This window comes from Natrix helvetica (assembly GCF_964273705.1).
Source record: "Natrix helvetica genome assembly, chromosome: 5".
Lineage (NCBI taxonomy): Eukaryota > Metazoa > Chordata > Lepidosauria > Squamata > Natricidae > Natrix > Natrix helvetica.
In genome coordinates this window covers 923,752-940,463 of record NC_138551.1, presented here as the reverse complement: position 1 = coordinate 940,463, position 16,712 = coordinate 923,752, and the positions used below count along the sequence as shown (strand labels likewise).

General features: G+C 52.8%; 1 protein-coding gene across 2 annotated transcripts in view; it reads right to left on the bottom strand.

The window, feature by feature from the left end:
• Positions 1 to 16,712, bottom strand: part of FGF12 (fibroblast growth factor 12) — a 162,802-nt gene that overhangs the window by 145,564 nt on the left and 526 nt on the right. The window lies entirely within an intron of this gene.

Here is a 16,712-nt window from a genome sequence, read left to right as displayed (position 1 = left end):
GCTTAAAATAAATGGATGCTGAAGAAGTAGTCTCCCCCTTCTCCATCCTGGGCCAAAAGACCGCCTGTCTCTCCCAGTGGCCCCAGAGGAGATCCCTCTCTTTAGGCCGGTGGGCTTCTCCGTCTACGGGTATTGTTTGGTGGGGGGGGGTATGGGAGCAGGTTCTTCTCAAATTTATCTGAAAGTAGAGCAGAACTGCTGAAGAAGGAAGCACAACCTCACTAGCAGCCTGTAAGAGAAGAGCAGGCCAGCTGAGAGGTGGAGTTAAAAGGCCTTGTCAGTTTAGAATCATCATATTCTCACAAATGGCTCCTAACTTAGTCCTGAACCTTAGTTGACTAGACTCCTATTTTTAGGCTTGAGCAATAAAGCTTCTTAGCTGCAATTGAACATACGGTCCTAAATCTTTGTGCCTGGCACACAAACATCACTTGTGCCCTTTGGAGACAAATGCAAGGCAGACTGAGCCCACCATGGCTGCTATCTTACCAAGATAAAGAATTAGCCAAACCCTTCACTGCGAAAGATATTCTACTCCTTCCCCAGTTTGTCTCTTGTGAATGGTGTGTAGATGTGGCTTATCTCTAGGTGTCTCGTAGCCATCTGCACTGTGTCTCTGTGTACCTCATCAGTCATCAATAGGCACACAGGATTAAATGACACTTACACAGCATTGAAAAAGACAATAAAAATCTAGGAAAGAAACAAAGAGACAATGCACCCTCCCCAGCAACCAATAGCCTGTAAGTAGGGATTGACACCAGACAAACTATCGAACTATCAGGCAGAAAACAATACCCTGCTCAAAGGACTACCAACGAGAAAAAACACTCCCCCCCACACACACCATCACTGGCAGGATGAGCTTCTGTACCTAAACAGAGAGCGAACCCCACCCTCCTTCGCATGGATAACATGACCTAGTCAGGCAATGAAACATCTGCAAGCAAATAAGAACGCTCAGAGAGCACCTAGGACCCTGGAGAAGTTTAGCTGGGCAACTGCAGCGTCACTGAGCATTGTCCCTTCAGTGAGAACAATTAATCAGTGGAAGGGAAATTGCCTCCCTCAGTGGAGGTTTTGAGGAAGAGATTGGACAGCCATTTGTCTGAAATTTCAATTCAGAATAGAGCTGGAAGGGGCCTTGAAGGTCGTCTAGTCCAACCCTCTGCTCAAGCAGGAAACCCTACATCATTTCAGACAAGTGGCTGTCCAGTCTCTTCTTAAAGACCTCCGGTGATGAAGCTCCCATAACTTCTGGTGGCAAGCTGTTCCTCTGGTTAATTGTTCTGTTAGGAGGTTTCTCCTTAATTCCAGGTTGCTTCTTTCCTTGACTAGTTTCCATCCATTGTTTCTTGTCCTGCCTTCTGGTGCTTTGGAGAATAGGTTGACCCCCCCCTCCTCTTCTTTGTGGCAGCCCCTCAAATATTGGATCGCTGCTATCATGTCCCCCCCCCCCAAGTTCTTCTTTTCTCTTGACTGGCCGCACCCAGTTCCCGCAACGGTTCTTCCTCCGTTCTAGCCTCCAGTCCCCTAATCGTCTCTCTTGCTCTTCTCTGCACTCTTTCCAGAGTCTCAACTTCCTGCAAGCCAGCACTGGGAGGGGTCACTGCCCAGAACTTGAAAGAGGAAAAGCTGGCTCCTTCCTAGCCCTCAGCTGACCGAGGGAATGGTTTCCAATCCCTCTCTCCTAGGCGAAGGCGAGAGGCCACCAGATGAAATATTAATTGGGTCTGTAGCAGAGCAGGCTTGGGGGAGGAACCTTGCCTTCAAGGACGGGGGCATCTGAGGCCAGGGCTCCGATGAAAGGAGAGAAACTTGGTCTCTGCAGTCCAAGCTAGCTACCGAAAGAGAGAGACCACCCTGGGAGTGAGTAACAGAAGGACAGATAGCAGAATAGCAGAGTGGGAAGGGACCTTGGAGGTCACCTAGTCCAATCCCCTGCTGAAGCAGGAAATCCTATGCCTCCCCATCACAAGACGTGACCCTCCATGGAAGCCCATGGCAGCAGAAGAACAGCAACACTGAGGTGCCCTAAATTCCACTGAAGACGTTAGCTAGCTTGGTAACGAAAGGTTTGGGAGCTTGGAGGATGAACCTTCATCCTCATCCTGTATCTTAGACCGGGTGCCCCCAACCCTTTCTATACCCCGCATCCCTAGGACGCTTCTGATATATCCTCGCACCCCTTACAAAAGGAAATAATTATATGCATATCATTATGCATATACACTATGATTTTGAAACCTCCAAACCCACTTTTTGCACCCCCTGGAATATCACCTCGCACCCCCATTTGGGAACCCCTGTCTTGGCAAATGATTGTCCAGTCTTTGTAAAGCCTCCAGTGATGAAGCATCCACAACATCTGGAAGGAAGCAGCTGCACTGATTATTTCTTCTCCCGGTCAAGAAATCCCTCCTTAGTTCTAGGCTGGTCCTTTCCGTCCATTGCTTCCTGCCCAGCCTTCTGGCGCTTTGGAGAATGGGGTGGTGGTGAAGGCCATCCCTGCTGAATGAGGGCATCACTAGTCTGCTCACATTCCTGGCGAGGACCAACCGCTGCCTCCAGAAGAGGCTCAAAGCAACGCATCTCCAGCTCCTTGGCTCAGTGTGGACAAGCTCTGGCCCTGAAGGCAGCAGGAGCTGTGAAGGGCCCCGAGGCTGGGGCAGGCTGCAGGCCCATCTTTGGAGAAGTCCAGAACCCAACAGGTCAGCCCTGAGCTGCTCCTGGACCTAAACAAGGTAGCAAGCATGGCGGGTCCACCACCTCAGTCCTTCTGGAGAAGAAACAGATGTGGACAGCTGGCAGGTGAACAGGAAGACTGTGTCCAGTTACAGCCGTGATGAGTGCACCACTGGGACGTTCGAAAGAACAGGGGCAGAGCATGGCTTGTTTCTCTCCATCTCCTCCTCGGAGCCATTATTCTGCAGCACTGACCACAGATACAGATTCCTCCGTCTGCCTTTATTTAGAAATAAAAGGCTCAACCTGCTTCCGTTTTATTATTTGTTCCTACAGTGTATTTACTGTCCTTCAACCAGAAGGAAGCCAGGACAGCAAGCTACCAAATATTGCTTGGACTCAGTTAAGAGAGCTAAACCCGCGTTCCCCATTCAGGGTGAAACAGAATCTTCTCTAACAAGCAAGCAATTGCTGTCTGCAGGCTGAGAGGGCCTTGATTTACCCTTCTCGTTAGGAGAAGTCAAAAAAGTTCAGCCCCATGTGGAAGGAAATCCACCAGAGCCGAGCAGAAGCACATGGCATCAAGCGATGGAGCCCTTTTCACGTGGGTTTTCCTCCCCCGATTCTACTTTTCTCTCTGCAGCAAACCTTCCGTGAAGCCTTTCTAGAACCAGAGTGCCTCACGGGGGACTAGCAGCAAAAATCCAATTAAAAGGAGGGGCCATTAAGGGCAAGGGGTGTGCATGCTGAAGTTTTCTAACCACAGGGCAGAGGAGGAAGGGGCGGCACTGGGGAATAAGGAGAGCGAAGAGCAGTCCTTCCCAGGAATTTGCATCTTGCCTTCTCCGAGCCTTTGACCCAGCAGGAGGGTCTTCCAGAAAGAGAGCCACACCGAACAGCCCTTCCAAGGGAACGTGCTGACCCACCCACCCCCAAGAAAAATTTCCCACATCAGAACAGCCAAACAGAGAGAGGATTCTGGGAGTGGAGGTTGATGCACCTCAAGGACATCAGATTGGGAAGAATGCTGAAGAATGCTGAAGATTGGGTGGACTTTCCAATCTCAGAAGCCAGACCAGTGAGTTCTGCAGCTGTCCACTCAGCCCGCTTTAGAATAGAGCTGGACGGGACCTTCTTCTAGCCCAGTCCCCTGCTCAAGCAGGAGAACCTTCCCCATTTCAGATAAGTGATTGTCTAGTCCCTTCTTAAAAACCTCCAGGGATGAAGCTCCCACTTTCTGAGCGACCCACAAGAGTGTGACAGAAGGTCTATGGAGATTCTCCATCATCCAAGTCACAGCTGTCCCAAGGGTGCTTTTTTCAAGAGGCAACTGGACTTTCCTAAGAAAAAAGCACCGTTGGGACAGTGGGATGGAATGTAGTCGAGATGCAGAGAAGAGCAACCAAGAGGATGAGGGGACTGGAGAGACTAAAGCATAGGAAGAACGGTTGCAGGAACTGGGAATGTCCAGTTTAATGAAAAGAAGGACCAGGGGAGACAGGATAGCAATCTCCCAATATCTCAGGGGTTGCCACAAAGAAGAGGGAGTCAAACTATTCTCCAAGGCACCCGAGGGCCGGAGAAGAAGCAATGGATGGAAACTCATCAAGGAGTGGATTAATCTAGAATGAAGGAGAAATTTCCTGGCAGTGAGACCAATACCAATAGAGGAGAATATCTGTAGCTCAGGGTTGAAATGAGGGGCCCTTGGTGCTCTCTGAGCTTCATGGTTTCCTTACAGACATTTCACTACCCAAACTAGGGAACATCTTCAAGGCGGACTGACTGGAGAGCATCTACCATTCCAGTCAAATGGCCGTCCAGTCTCTTCTTGAAAATCTCCAGTGAAAACCTCTAGGAAACCCTGAGGACACAGATACATTTCCAAGAGGCCTCAAGGACCCTCTCAAAGGATGCAAATGACCAGCTGCCTGCAAGGATTATAAATCCTTCCATTCCCCACCATCCAGTCAGAGCTGAAGAAGCTTCTTGGAGGAGAAGAGAAAAGTCTTCAAAGGAAAACCAGAAAGTCCAGTTGCCTCTTGAAAAAGCACCTTTGGGGCAATCCTGACCTGGAGGACTGAGAATCTCTATGGGCTCCAGTGCTAGAGTAGCCACAACCTCTGGAGGCCAGCCGTTCCGCTGGCTAATTGTTCTCCCTGTCAGGACATTCCTGACTGTCTAGGATGAAGGAAGCCCACGGTGCAAAATCCGAGGGAGCCAGCACATCCGAGCTGCGATCAGGCACCCCTGTGCGAATGAGGGAGGAACGCAAACAATTAAGGAACTGTAAAAATCTCTGCATAGAGACGCTCGCTAGGCAAAGTCTGTTATGCTGCGGCCACTGCAGATATTGGAAGAAGCACATCATTACTTGAAAAAAAATACCCTGTGACAATAAATACCACTCTAACTTTAAAACACCACATGGGGGGGGGGGGGGTCTGGAAATCCGTGTCTCTTTCCTCTCCTCCAAAGATTGGGGGCTTTCCAACTTTGCTGTAAGTTGAGACTGAGGACGTCGGCTCCTTTCTCCAAGCCACCGCTTTCTAGATGGGTTGGACTACAACACCCATCATGTCTAGCCATCATGGTCAAAGCGGGGGAGGGTGCTGGTAGGACTCATGATCCATTGGAAGCCTTCAGGTCAGAAGAGAGCTCTGTTCAGATGTGCCCAAACCGAAGCCATCCATGTGTCTCTCTGCCTGGTGCGCAACCGCCTGCTTGGGCTGAACCCAAAGCTGAAGACCCCTCCCCAATGCTATGGCAGCCCCCGTGGGACCATCCGAGCTTGCAGGCAGGCTTCAAAGGAAACCCTTGGTTCTTGGAGGCCTTTCAGTTGAAGCTCTGTGCTTAGCCACGCCTGGACTGAAGGAAAGATTTGGGAGTTCACACAACAGACTAAAACAGGGGTGTCCAAACTGGGGAATTTTAAGACTTGTGGACTTCAACTCCCAGAATTCTCCAGCCAGCATAGCTGACTGGAGCATAACTGTCTGTTTGGACACCCTTGGACTAAAACAAACCTCCACGCCCTGTATAGATTTGGCACGACATGTGTGAAGCCAACGGCTACAATTCTCCGTGTTTGAGTCCGGGTCTCTGGCTGGTTCCACCAGCAGAGCAATGTTCCTTGAAGCACGTGTGTATTTTTAACGCTAATGGCTCTATCCATGAAAATGCTTGTAACTCAATTAGCAAAGGCTTAAGAAGTACATTTGCATGACGCACTTAACTTAATGTAGCTCATCCTTGGTTGTTTATTTATCTTAGTCATTTATACTTTGGGCAAACCCATCCTCTTTCTCAGCTTCTAGGACACCGTGTGTTGCATGAACCCCTCACAATGGGCTCATCCAGGAAGCAAGCTAAGCATAAGGTCAGTCTATTCCCCAAAACACCAGAAGGCAGAAGAGGAAGCAACGGATGGAAACAAATCAAGAGGAGAAGATGGAACTAAGGGGGGATTTCCTGTCAGAGAGGACAATTAACCAGTGGAACAGCTTGACTCCAGAAGTTGTGGGTGCTCCATCCCTGGAGGCTTTCAAGAAGAGGCTTCTCTGGAATGGTGTAGACCTTCCTGCTTGAACGGGGGGTTTCATTAGAAGACCTCCACAGCCTCTTCCAACTCCGTTCTACCGGTTATGTTGGCAAAATGCTTTGGATGTAATACCAGAAAGTAGAATAGAAGCTCAAAAAAGGGGAAAAGCTTCAGAGAGCAGGCATGGATTCCATCGAGGGGGATGGAGATTTAGGAAGGCCACTCTTCCTTAGCTGAGGATTGTTAAGGATACCACCATTTGTCCCGCTGACCGAAAGACAGAGAACCCAAGCGAAGGGAGAGAGGGGATCGGTAGGATTTTTCCTTGCTCCAGAGAGGCCAAACTTTCTTCCAGCTGGGGCCACCTTGGAGGGAAGGAGGGAGGGGGAGATGTCCTGCTTATGTCAGCTTCCACATCAAGACCCGCCTGGCTCTTCCTTTGGACAACTTCTTGGCCAGAAACGGACAGGAGAGCCAAATCGATGCAGGCCACCCTTGCAAAAAAGATCGGGCTGGCTGAAGACAAGAGCGTCCTATACTGCATAGACCCATAAAATGCAGCCCAGGGGGAGGAAGGAGTTGGCTCCAGACCTCCACACCTGCACGGGCTCTGGGACCGACCTTGGGAGACAGGAGGAAGAAGAAGAGCCGCAGCCGAGAGAAGCCACCACAGCAAAAGGACTCTTGGCCTCAGAAGGATAAGTAACCCCCCCCCCCTTGTAAATAGCTGAACTAAGCAGCATTATTACCCTTTGCCTATTCTGAACAAAGGGTTGTGAAGATGGAGCCCTCCCCCACTTTGGAAGGCTAAATTGGAGGGTCAGGCGCAAGCAGCCAAATCCACAACTTTACTGATGTCTGCCTATGTTGCAAGAATCTTCCCAGACGTTGCCTTCCTCAGAACAACCAGCTAAGGCTTCATGGATCTTGGGGGGGGGGGGGTGTCAAGTTTATGCTTCTTGTAGGCAGCACAACGATTCCAAGCTAGGTTGCTATTTAACCCCTCCTTCTGGCCCACTGGGCACTTTCTCAATAGGATCCTTCCCTAATTTTCTGGCAAGTAAAAGAAAAGGAGGGGAGGAATATACTCCAAATTATGTTAGGTTTACAGAACATCTTAGAGCAAAATCAGGGTTAGCATTCACGGTTTTGGTTTCCTGTCTGGACTTCCTGGATGGACCAACAATCCCTCACCTTAAAAGCCTCCCGTGATGAAGCCCCCACAACCTCTGGAGGCTTCTCTCCTGCATGTGGCCCACAGCGTCTCCAACATCAGGGCTTGTCCACAAGTAGGATGGCGACCCATGTCTCCCAATTGGCTCAGCCATAACCTATGCTGCTCTGCTCTTCTGGCTGCCTATTGCTGGGGAGTCGGAGCCAATCCTGCCCCCCTTTTCCACTAATCTGAAGGTTTCAGCAACAGCTTCTCTCTGAAACGCTTTGGTTTGCTTGACCAGCGTTTAAATCCCACGTGGTCCCTGCCCTGATAGCCAGACAGTGGCACCTCCTGGACCCACCCAAGGACACTTTGCCCTCTCTTAGGAGGCCGAGACCGTTTTTGGAATCAGAATGGAGCTGGAAGGGACCTTGGAGGTCTTCTAGTCCAACCCCCTGCTCAAGCAGGAAACCCTACCCCATTTCAGACAAGTGACTCTCCAGTCTCTTTTTAAAAACCTCAGTAATGTGGCAAGCTGTTCCACTGGTTGATTGTCCTCACTCTTAGGAAGTTTCCCCTTAATTCTAGGCTGCTTCTCTCCTTTGTTAGTTTCCATCCATTGGTTCTGCCTTCAGGTGCTTTGGAGAATAAGTTGACCCCCCCCTCTTTGGGGCAGCCCCTCAAATATTGGAAGAGTGCTATCATGTGTCCCCCCCCCCAAATTCTTCTTTTTTTCCAGACTAGCCAAACCCAAATCCTGCAACCGTCCTTCGTGTGTTTTTATCTCCAGGCCTTGAATCACCTCAGTGGCTCTTCTCTGCCCTTTTTCCAAAGTCTCCACATGTTTTTTATCATGTGGCGACCAAAATGGATGCAGGATTCCCGATGTGGCCTTACTAAGGCTTTACAAAGCGGCAGGGATTCCTCACGTGACGCTGATTCCAAGCGATGAGAGGGCAAGCGAACCGTCCGCATTTTCCGCTCTTCTTTGCCCCTCTCCGCCTGCTGAGTGCGCTCAGGCCTTTGTGAAAGCTCCGCAGGACGGGCGCCTGGGGCAAAGGCGGGTCGGTTTGGAGAGAGTCTCCCAGTTGGTCACCAAAGTCCACCAGCACCCAAAGGAAAAAGGGAGCGGTTTTTGTGGAAATGGCTGGCAAGCACAAGACCGCTGAGGAAAGCTGAGTGGTGGGAAGGAGAGGCTGGCGGGTGCGGAGTCCACTCCCGAAGGGCCATTCTGCGAGGTGCATCTGCCCCAGAAACACTGGGGTTGCTTTATGCTGCTGCTTCCGCCCTGCCGGCCTTTTACAGCCCCCCCCCCCCCCAGGCTCCAGGCTCCACGGCAGGACAAGAAGCAACGGATGGAAACTCGTCAAGGAGAGAAGCCGCACGGAATGAAGGAGAAAGCTAAGGACAATTCACCAGGGGAACAGAAATTGCCTCCAGATGTTGTGGGTGCTGCTGCTCCGTCACTGGAGGCGTTTGAGAATAATTTGGACATCCATTTGTCTGAAATGGTGTAAGGTCTCCTGCCTGAGCATGGGGTTGGACTAGAAGGCCTCCAGGATCCCTTCCAGCTCTGTTATTCTGTTAATTAATCAGTGGAATGGCTTCCCTCCAGAAACTGTGGATTGTAAGCCATGTGTCTGAAATGGCATACAGTCTCCTGAGCATGGGGTTGGACTAGAAGACCTCCAGGGTCCCTTCCAGCTCTAGCCCATACTAAATTCTTTCCAAAGAAACTGCTTTCTCCTCTTTGCCTGCCCAGCCACGCCTGGCTGCCCTCTGTCTCCCACCGTTGTGCTCCACCTCAACTCCCAGCCTTGGCTCAAGGCCCCCAGCTCCACGGACTGCCTCCCCCCCAAAGGAGCACAGCCCCCCTAATCTGCAACCCAAGGGTGCAGGTGTTAACGGACAATGGCTTGAAATCTTCCTAGGAAGCCCTTCTCCCCTTTTTGAGCCCAACGCAGCCTGCCTCTAAATGGGAAAAAAGGAGGCTCTTGGTACTGCTTAGATAGCTCCTAGCGCGGTGGGGAGCCTGCAGCAAGAAAAGGGGGGGCTGCCTTCAGAATCTCTTTGCCACCGCCCCCCCTCCACCCTTTCCCGGTTTGGCATTTGAAAATCATTTTGAGGAACATTCCAGATCCTTTTCTCTACATCAATCTCTCTTCTTGCACCCGGGGGAAGCTTGTAGCTTGTGATCCGAGCAGGCAACGGGGATCCGTTCTGCCTAATTGGCATCCAGGCACCCCAGGCTGAGTCTCGGCCGGCTATGGTGAGGATGGAAGCGGCCACCCAATTATTCCCTAAAGGTGTGAAAGGCTTGATGATTAAGGGAAGAAGATCCAAAGAGGAAGGGTAAAAGGAGCCGGGCCCAATCCACCTCCTGCCGTGGGGCCCATCTACAAGCACCAGGCCTGATTACCGGGTAGTTCCAATGAAGGGGAATATCTGAAGCTCAGGGTTCAGCTGGGGGGTCCCGGATGCTCTCCGAGCTTGGGTGGTTCCCTGCAGATGTTTCATAGCCCAACTAGGTAACATCATCAATGCTGGAAAGGGAGGGGGTTGCCGTCAATGTATATTCTAGTCTAGTGGCTTGTCTTGTCAGTGTTGGTGGGAGTGGTCTTGTAGGTAATTAAGATCAACATCAGATCAACAATCAACAAATAAACAATACCCAATCAAGGAACCACCAAAGAAGCCAACAGTAAACAGCCCACCCAAAAGATCTCCAAGGCCATTCCCACCACCTCTGACAGGGCAAGCCATCAGATATAAAGAGAGAGCAAGCCCTCCTCCCTCCTGATGATATTACCTAGTTGGGCCACGAAACTCCTGCAAGTAAACAGTCCAGCTCAGAGAGCACCAAGAACCCCACAGTCCTCCTCCTCTTCTCTTTCTCCTCTTCCTCCTCTCTGAAGACACCTCTCTCTTCCAGCACTGATGATGTTCCCTAGTTGGGTCATGAAACGTCCTCAAGAAAACAATCCAGCTCAGAGAATACCAAGGACTCCACAGTCCTCCTCCTCCTCTTCGTCCTCTCTTCTCTTCCCTTTCTCCTCCACAAACCCCCTCCTCTTCTAGCACTGATGATGTTCCCTAGTTGGGTCATGAAACGTCTGCAAGGAAACCAGCAAGCACAGAGAGCACAAGGACTCAACAGTTGATGATGGTTGATCAACTAACTTTAGGTGATGGCCTAAATGTCGATTGTTCGCTTCTGTCTCTACCAGTTCACCCTTAGCCCTCATCGGTCCAAACCCCCCAGAAATCCTCTCCTTCCAGGGTGCCCCAGCCACGCTCTTCCGTGCTCCAGGGAGACCTGAAGGAAGCCCAGCTCAATAGAAGCACCGATACGGGGGGGGGGGGGATTTGTTTGTATAAAACCTTTTCAATTAAAAAAAAAAAAAACAGAAGCACCGATTAAAACCATGCACTATGCCTTCATAATCTCAACCCCCGACTGCTTCTTCCACAACCTGGCAGGTAAACTGGGCATTTGAGAAGAGGAAGCATTAAAAGAGCCGACATTCGTGCCTCTCCAGAATCTTTGCATAAAGCCTCTCTCAGACTTTCCCATCGCAGGCCACACTTGGAATACGGCATCCAGTTTTGGTTGCCACGATGTAGAAAAGATGTGGAGACTCTCGAAAGAGGGCAGAGAAGAGCATCAAAGAGGATTAGGGCAACTAGAGGCTAAAACATAGGAAGAACGGTTGCAGGATTTGGACGTGTTTACATTCAATGTAAGGAAGGATTCCTTGGGGGTCCCAGCCAGGATCTTGGTCCACCTGGTGGACTTTCAGGCCCATCTGGAAAGAAAAGCCTCACTGGAGCCCTAAAGATTTCCCTGCAGAGCTCCTGAGCCCAGAGAGTCTCCAGCCACATCAGAAGAAGCCGACAGATGGAGCAAGGCCTGGAGGCCGAAACATACGAAGAACAGTTGCAGGAACTGGGTACGTGTAGTCCAGTGGTTTCCCAACGTGGAGCCTAGGCCCCACAGGAGCAATTTAATTTTTAATGGGGGCCATTTGAACCTTGTTTAAACCAAGTTAATAGCCTTTTAGGCTTCCTCTGCCTGAGTAGAGTTCACTTTTTGAATTAAGTAAGAATTATATGTCACAAGGGGGGGGGGAGCCTTCAGGATTTTAGAAATGCTTAGGTGGGGCATGGCCAAAAAAAAGCCACTGGTCTAATCTAATGAGGAGAAGGACTGGGGGTGGGACGACACATGGTAGCAGTTTTCCAATATTTGAGGGGCTGCCCCAAAGAAGAGGGAGTGAAGCTATTCTCTAAAGCAACAAAGGAAAATAAGTGATTGATGGAAACTTATCGAAGAGAAGAAGCAACCTGGAACTAAGGAGAAACTTCTTGAGAGGGGGAACAATGAACCAGTAGCCCTTGTAGATGCCCCATCGCTGGAGGCTTTCAAGAAGAGACCGGACAGCCATATGGATTTCCTGCTTGAGCAGGAGGTTGAGTAGAAGACCTATGAGGTCCCTCCCAATCCTGTTATTCTGCTAGGTCAAACCGCTGGGTCTGAATTGGCCGTTTCTCAAGAGTGCCTCCTCAGAACACCTGGTGGGATTCTTGTAATATAAGTGACCAACATTAAAATTCCTACTTTGGACTCTCCCCAAGTGGTTTCCCATTGCTTGCACCTCACAATCCTCTAGCCCAGGGGTCTCCAAACTTGGCCACTTTGAGACTTGTGGACTTCAACTCCCAGAATTCCCCAGCTGGCTGATGAATTCTGGGAGTTGAAGTCCACAACTCTTAAAGTGGCCAAATGTGGAGACCCCCGCTCTAGCCGAAGGATCATCCAGTTGGGTCTCCTCGTCCAGCCTCTTGGCTTTTCGTGATGATCAGAGGATGAGAGTTGCAGTGAATGAGAGCAGATGGCAGAGAGCTGGCTGGCAAGAGAGCTTGGCAGGGCTCCTTGGTGAGGAGCTGGTGACCTTGTCTCTCCTGCCATTGGCCAGGTCTTCTCTCCCCTTCAGCTGATGGTTTCTGGAGCAGGCGGACTTTGAGGGGAGCCAGAGAGGAGTCGACTCTCATGGCAGCTCTGGATGTCCCAGGCTTCAACGGGGAGCCTTCATCTTTCCTGGATCTGCCACCAAAGCCAAGCCTTGTCTTCCAGGCCATCCCCCTTCTGCGTGTTCAACAGCGGTTGCCTCTGCACAAGCACAGTGAACAATGCCAGGATAACATCCCAGCCCATTCTGGAAGGAAGGCTCTCAGCAGCTCCCTTGGCCTCCATAACAGAGACCCCTGAAGGAGCTTTTCGTGAGGGGGAAGCGTTGGCCTGGCTCAAGGTCCCCCGGGGAGCTCCCATGCTTGAGACCCAGAAGGGCCTGCGTCTCCCACTCCTGATCCAATACGTGGAAACCCCTGCTGTCACGAAGGGCCGCCCCAGGCCAAATGGTCCAGGAGTGTGAGAACTGGGGTACTCTGAACTTGGGGGTTTTCTTGCAGACGTTTCAATACCCAAACTAGGTATTGTCCCTTCCCTCTTCTACACTGTTCATGTTACCTACGTGGGTCATGAAACGTCTGCAAGAGCACCACCAAGCTCAGAGAGCACCAAGGACCCTGCCGTCCTTTTCCTCCTCCCTCCTCCTCCTCCTCCTCCTCCTCCTCCTCCTCCTCCCTACAATCCCCCCTCAGTTTTAGTACTGATGATGTTATCTAGTTGGGTAATTAAATATGTGTAAGAAAACCATCAAATTCGGAGAGCACCAAGGACCACAGTCATTATCTGCCTGTCTCCTCTCCTCCTCCTCATCTCTGTAAACGGTCCCCCCTTTCTAGCACTGATGACGTTCTTTAGTTGGGCAATGAAACGTTCTGCAGGAAAACAGCCAAGCTCAGGAACACTAAGGACCCTCCTACAGTCCTCCTCTTCCTCTCCACAAACCCCTCCCCCTTCTAACATCGATCATGTTACTTAGCTGTGTAATTAACATCTGCAAGAAAACAAAAACAACAACCAGGCTCAGAGAGCCCCCCCCCCAGCCATCCTCCTCCTCCACTCCACAAAGCCCATTCCTTTCTACAACTGATGGCGTTACCTACTTGGGTCATGAAACGTCTGCAAGAAAACAACTAAGCTCAGAGAGCACTGAACACAAAGTAATAAAGGCAAGGCAAATAAATATATATATATCCACATTATCTAATCAGATCAGGGACAGATCAGTGGCTGCAGACACCGACATCACAAAATCAGGGGTGTCAGACTTGGCTACATGGTTGTGGCTGAGCCGCCTACTTCTCAGATCAGATCCTGCCCAACAATCAGATTAAGCGCCTTGTACAAACTCGGACGGCTGGCGGAGCGTCTGTTTCTACCCACCTTGAAGCCACCAGATTAAGAAGCTGGTGGAAGGCAGCTCCAGTGACCAAAAAGGCCTCGGAGAAGTTTCTGAAGGTGAAGAAAAGTCACCCTCTAAATTCCTTTTTAGGCAGGAATTTAGGCAGAGACGGGAAGTTCCTCTGCCTCCAGCTGTGCCTCAAATGGGCTTCTCAGCAGAAACCAGAGGACCTCCCTTGATCTTGGCATGACCACCAAGGGCTCTGGTCAACTGAGGCCTCGGGAAGGGCAGGTGGAAGTCACCATTTCTGACAGGCCAGCAAAGGCTGCTGAAGGACGTCAGACTCAGCTGAACAGTGTCAGGAGATCTGGGGCTCCTGGGGTCAGGAGGACACCCAGCATGTGCGGGGGAAGGGGGGGGTGACCTTGCATGTCACTCACCTCCCAAGCCTTGCCTCCTGGGCCCCCTTCCCCCTGCCTGTCGTTGCACCCTGCACTCCCCAAATGAAGCGCCCCACTTCCCTTCCATGCCCCCGTCTCTTTGAAAGGGTTTGTGGAGTAGCCCTGACCAAAACTTCCCACTTTGGGGCCTCCTGGGAAGAGGCTGGCCTCGGAAGCCGACCCCCTCCAGAAGGGGCGGGTGCTCCATCACTGGAGGCTTTTAAGAGGAGACTGGACAGTTACTTGCCTGGTATGGGGGTCCCCTGCTCGAGCAGAGGGCTGGACTAGAAGACCACCGAGGTCCCTCCCAACCCTCTTATTCTGGTTTCTGGGTGCAGGTTACCCACTAAAAAACTTCTGAAGCTCCTGCCATTCTGGACCCTTCTGGACCACTAGGGAGGTTCAATTGGTCGAAAACAACCTCTCCCACCCCAAAACGCCCCTCCTGCTCTGAAGAGATCCTTCAAATTCAGTCCTGCCCCTGAGATGCTGTAAATCCAAGGGGAAGCAGAAGGCAGACTGGGACATTCCTTCTTTTTAAGGCTCTGATAAGCTGCACTCAGAGAAGGAAAGTGCCCCCAAATCAGCCGCCTCTGGGCCTCGGACAAGCTAGGCCAGTCAACGGTCAAATCCTGGTCTCTGGGGTGGGTGGGGGTGCAGTTAGCATGCAACTCCCCAGGGATCCACCGCACAGCCATTCTCCATAGGCCGGTGGGGAAGGGAGGGAAGAGCTCCTTAGGCCAAGGTCTCACTAAGGAAGAATGCCAGGAGGGTCCCAGGCCCCAGGGCTGCCCCTGCCCCCCCCCCCCCCCGCCAGAAGGAACTTTGCAGCTAAGGCGAGCTTTGGAATATTGGTGGGAATGGGTGCAACGAAAGGCTGCAGTTCTTGTGAAGAGCAAACTGAACAGGCGGGGGGGGGGGGGGGACTTCCAGAACTGCTTACAGAAGGACAAGCGGGGAATTTGAGGCTGCACCTCAACTGGCCTGAATCCGAGGCTTGACAAGGGCCTGGATGTCCAGCAGACAGGGCCTGGCTCTTGGCCATGCGGGTGAATTGCTGCTGTACCTGGTTACTAGTCCTCATGGCTGCAGAGAGACAGGTGGAGTAACTGACAGTTGAGGGTAACCAAAATTGTCAGGGCAGTTTGGAAAAGGCTCTTCAGTTTGGGAGGCTTTTGTGGACCAAAGGAAAGGGGGAGGATCAGCCAAGGGGCATCAGTCCTGGGGGGCAAGGAAGAAGCTTCCCCAATACCAGGCAATACTGGAGTATTTAGAGAAGATGGAAAGAAGCCAAGAGAGATACCAAGGCTGTTATTTTCCAGCACGGGGCACAAGAGCCCCCCCCCCCCCAGTCCCAGGAGATGGGATATTCTCTTCTTCTGCTGGCCAGGAGTCTAGGGGTCCGCTGACCGGCCACTTTGGGAGACAAGCTTGGCCTTGGGGGTGGGGGGTGGGGGCTGTTCCTATATGAATGCAGGACCACCAAAGACTAACCAGATGGTGGATTGTGGAGAGCCCAACCATCTCCCACAGATCGCCCCCAAACCAGAAGGGATTGCAAGCCACTCAGGCACCGAGGGAGGCCCCTCCTTGGGGACCCGTTCACTCAAGGTCCCCTTGCTCCAGCCTGGCCCGGAGGCTCCTCAGCGGCTCCCCACGCAAACCTTCTCTCGTGCCTTCTCCCCAGCGGACCCCACAGCGTGCCCCAAAGGCTCCGCGGGGCTTTCACTGCGCCCAGCCAGGCGGCCGAAGCACTCGGCTGGGGCGGGCCGGGATCGCCCACTGGCCCTGCCCGGCTGGCCCTTTCCCTGCCCAGGTCCGGAGAGCCACCCAGCCGGAATCGTGACTGTGCAGATCGTGGGCTATTATTATGCCGCTCCACTCCCGACTCCCCAATTAAAGGGGCAGCCGGCAACATCGCCAGGCGGCGGGGACACGCCGGCCGGCCGGCTCGCCAAGAGCCCCGCGGAAGCCTCCGTGTCCCCGGGAAACCTCCCCGCCAACGCCGCCGCGGGACAGCGCACACCTCCCCGGGCCTCCACTCGGCCTCGGACCCCTTTCGCCGTCCCGGGCGCCCGAGGGGAAGAAGGGTCCCCGCTCCACGGCTCCCTTTCCCACGTCCACAGGTTTCGCCGCACGGAAGTCCGAGGCGCCGGCCCCGCGGGAGAGGCGCGCCGGCTGCTCCTGCCGGGTCAACCGAGGGGCTGGGGGGGGGGTTGTCACTCGGGAGTCACGTCCACCCACGGCCCTTTCAGCTCAGGCGGCGGAAGGCGTCCTTCGCGTCCGGCAGGGATCCCCGCGCGGAGTTCAGCACCGCCAACGCGGCGGACCGGCCACTCGCGCGCGGGGACGCCCCCTCGACCCCCGCGGCCGGGAGCCGGAGCAGGAGGACGGGCGGCTTCGGGGGCCCCAGCCGGTCGGGCTGCCCCGACGCTCCGCGCTCCCTTCCGCATGCAGCAGCAGCGGCGCGGTGCACCGGGGACGCGGATGCCCTGCGCCGCCCGGCCGCCGCGCATCTCGCGGCCGCGGAGAGGGCCTAAGGCTCGGGGCCTGCCGCCTCCTCCTCCTCCTCCTCCTCCTCC